This window comes from Colobus angolensis, unplaced genomic scaffold (genome assembly GCF_000951035.1).
Source record: "Colobus angolensis palliatus isolate OR3802 unplaced genomic scaffold, Cang.pa_1.0 Scaffold52, whole genome shotgun sequence".
Lineage (NCBI taxonomy): Eukaryota > Metazoa > Chordata > Mammalia > Primates > Cercopithecidae > Colobus > Colobus angolensis.
Genome location: NW_012118710.1, coordinates 8,283,672 through 8,288,131, shown reverse-complemented (window position 1 = coordinate 8,288,131; position 4,460 = coordinate 8,283,672).

Genomic DNA, 4,460 nt, shown 5'->3' with positions numbered 1-4,460 from the left:
GATCTCGGCTACTACAAGCTCCGCCTCCCAGGTTCACGCCATTCTCCTGCCCCAGCCTCCCAAGTAGCTGGGACTACAGGCGCCAGCCACCATGCCCGGCGAATTTTTTGTATTTTTAGTAGAGACGGGGTTTCACCGTGTTAGTCAGGATGGTCTCGAGCTCCCGACTGCGTGATCCACCCGCTTCAGCGTCCCAAAGTGCTGGGATTACAGGCGTGAGTGAGCCCCCGCGTCTGGCGGTTACATGCACATTTGTATAACACATGCTTCAGTAGATCTCATGCTCTGCAAAAGCATGACTTTTCTGAAGGAACTTTTATACACTGTAAGTGGGAGTGTAAATTAGTACAGCCATATTGGGAAACAGTATAGAGGTTTCTCAAAAAACTAAAAATAGAGCTACCATAAAAGCCAGCAATCTTACAACTGGGAATTTATTCAAAGGAAGGAAATTAGTATATCAAAGTGATATCTTCACCCCCATATTTATTGCAGCACTATTCACAATAGCCAAAATATGGAATCAACCTAAGTATCCATCACTAGAAAATGTGGTGTGTATACACGATGGAATACTATTCAGACATAAAGAAAGAATAAAATCCTGCAATTTACAGCAACATGGATGGAGCTGGAGGCCGTTAAGTAAAATAAACTAGGCACAGAAGGACAAATATTACATGTTCTAACTCATATGCGAGAGCAAAACATTTAATCTCATGAAGGTAGACAGTAGAATGTTGGATATGAGAGAATGGGAAGGGTGCCTTTGCATGAAGGGGATGAAGAAAGGGTATAAACATAAAATCGGTTAGAGGAAATTACTTCCAGTGTTTGATAGCACAGTAGAGTGACAATATTGTATTGTATATTTCACAATAGCAAGAAGATATGAAATGTTCTCAATACAAGGAAATGTATAAGGTGATGGTTATACTAATTTTACTGATTTGATTATTACACATTGCATGCTTGCACCAAAATATTGCATGCACTCCATAAATATGTACAAATATTATGTATCTATTTAAAAATTCATACACTTTCCTATAGAAATAATGTTGAAAAGTTACTAAGAAGGTTCTTTGCCCCATGTATTTTACCATCAAATTAGTTTTGACCATGAATACTTTTTTCTTTAGGTATGCCTCATCATTTCTAGACAATTGTCTTTTAAAATACACATACTGTCATGGTAGGCATAACATAAAAGTTTTAAATAATTTACTATGGGAAAGATTTTCAGGTCTTTTTCCTTTTTCTTTTTTTTAACTGCAGAAACCTTAATACTTGTTAGTCGGCAAGAAGAAAGAGTAAGTACGCTGATAAGAGAGGATTTTAGTTTTCTATGACAGACGTAATAAATCACCATAAAATTAGGCAGCTTGTAACATGAAAATTTATTATTTCACAGTTCTGTGGGCCAGAAGTTTGGCATGGGTCTTACTGGACTCAAATCAAGGTGTTAGTTGGGCTGTGTTTCTTACTGAAGAGTCTATGGGATAAACTAGTTCTTTGCTCATTCAGTTTCTTGCAGCTGTAGAACTGAGGTCTTTCTTTTATCATTTCTTTCTTTTTTTTTTTTTTTGGCTAGCTGAGCTATTGGCTATCTGGTAGAGACTGCCCACATGCCTCTGCTCAGGGACCCCTTCCTTCATCTTCAAAGTCAATAACTCAGAAGTCTTGACTTTGAGTCAAGAATAAGAGGAACTCCGGCAGGCAGAGTTCCTCTCACTCTTCAAACTTCTCCTGCCCCTTCTTCTATCATCACATCATTCTCTGACCAACACTTTTGCTTTTTCTCCAGTTTTCAAGGTTCATGTGATTAAATTGGGCCTATTCAGATAATTCAGGATGACTAGACTCTATTTTCCAAAGACAGTATCTGCCACAACTCAAGGTGTGTTAACTCTAGATGTAAGATGTCATCTGAAGAAGTTTTTCATATAAGTTCAATAATGCTATCCTAATGTTTATGTTTTTTTTGTTTTGTTCAGAGTAAAGGTGAACAAAACATAAAATATGCTTTATATGTCCATATCCAAGGCAGACAAAATTCTATATCTTCACCAAATTTTTTCATTTCTTCCTATGTGGACAGCAACACTACATTTCTCAGCCTCCTGTTTCTGGATTGGGCCATATGACTATTGTTGCCCAATAGCATACTGGTTAATATAATGTATGCCACTTCTAGACTTGGCCAATTCAAAAATTAAACCTTTCATAACAATATTTTCCTTTCTTGCTCTTTTTTTGTGTCTAGAGAGAAATGTGTTGAGGATGATGTCATCACAGTGTGAAAAGGCGTGAGTCCCTGAATAACTAAATGAAACGTATCATCCTCCCAGCCCCACCCATGTAGGGATGCTATGTGAGCAAGAAATGCAGTTTATTGTGTTAAGCCTCTGAGATTTGGGGATACTTTATTGTATTTATCAGCCCACCCTTGTATCTGTCAAATGCTTACTGAGCATTTACTTTCTCAAAAGCTTTAATTAAAAACTATGAAATGTAAGAAATGGAAAGAAATTTACATCAATGGTCCCAGCCTTGGTTACATAAGAAATATTTGGAGGAAGTTTTAAATATATTTATATGTCTAATGAATCAAAATTTCAGTGTTTTTAAGAATATCAAGGATATCAGGTAGAACTTTCATTTTGTCCAGATGAGAAATCTAAGATTGAAGCTCCTTTGAAGCATCTGAAATAGTTGCTTCACATAACCTTAATAGTACAGTCAGCACCAGAACACACATTTCTCAATTCTCAGCCCAGTGATATTTTATTTCTTCCATACTGTAATTGTCAATTTAACTCATGAGAATTAATGGAATGAGAATTGGGATGGTATATAAATTAAGTAATTAGAAGCAAAAATGTTTTCATGCTTCCAGAATTATCTACAAATTAAATTCTAATTCCTCGATTTTGTAGCACCTCTACCTGAACCCATCTTTGCAAACATGAATGTCTACAATTAGAGAATTTCATGTCATGTAACGTATTGTGTGGGATATAAACTACCTTAACTATAAATGAGCTTAATTTGTTAAAAGTCCCAATTTCAACTCATGACGTTTTGTGACTAATTCTTTTTCTTAAACACTCTTCACTCTACACCCACACTATTAAAATTTTGCTTACCCATGGGAATTCTATCAAATAGTTGAAAGACAGGGACTGAAAAGAAACGTTTTCATTCTTAGAAGAGATACATTTGAGTTAATTAGAAACTGAAAAATGCAGACAGTTGTAGAGTTGCTACTGAGTAAGTGAGAAGACTGTTGATGGCAACTGAGGAAAGAGCCAGCACAGAATCCAAGTCCAACCCACCTGCTCCCACCAGGAATGTTTTAAATTGATATCCATTACAGATGTATATCCATACATATCCACTATATATATATCCATCTATATATATATATATATTTGACAGTAATTCCAAGTAAACTATAAACTTTGTTTCCAATAATAGATATTGTTCCTGTAAAATAATTTTTATCCCTTACCAATCATGGTAACTCATCACCTTGAAATAAATTGAGACTGTCTAAATTAACTCAAATTTATAAATTTATACACATCACACACACACAGAAATGCACACACATAAGGTAGTTCATTTAAGCCTTGATGACAATATTTTCCTTATATTCTCTGTCAGTGTGGATGTGTAAAAGCTACTTACATTACTATCCAGATTAAAATTTTATTTTCCCCTTTTACCTGTGTTTATCAAATTAGCTGGATGAATAAGGTTCAAGTAATTGCTTTATTTCCAATAGAAAAAAGTGAGAAGGGGGTGAGGAATGGGGATGTGGAGAGTGGGAAAGATTATATAAAATTATAGGTGTGCTGTGTTTCTCACTGCTGGTCACAGCCAGAATTTTTCTAGAGAGAAGTATCACCTGTGAAGCTAGCCAGGTGGAAAATGACTAGTTTTATTAAAAATAGCAGTAATGAAAAAGCATCTACCTACTATCAAATACACTTTAATATGACTATAAACTGTGAGCACGGCTCTGGTGCTCTAGCCATCTACAGGCTAGGAATTGTGTCATGTTTTGTTCAAACTGACTTAGAGTTTAATCAAAGCAGACAAACAGCACTAAGTATCAAAAGAAAAAAAAGTGGTCCCTCTTATCTCTCGAACTCATGCCTTTATTTTGGTAATGTGAAGATTACGGAAGGAAATTGAAGAAGTATACGGTGGTAGTCTAGTAAAGAAGGCTCCGACCAGAGGGAATCTTTGGCTTTGGAAATTTTCCCCCACACAGCACAGGAAATATTCTGTAGTCCCAGCTGAGCCATCAGTCTGTGGGTCACATATAACGTTCCTGTACCAGTCATCAAATCTCCAGGAGCTTTTGGGTGATAAAGAATGGTTTCACTGATATGAAAAATCAAAATAGTCCCTAAAAATCTGATATCTTTAAAGTTCTTTTATTGCTAGCT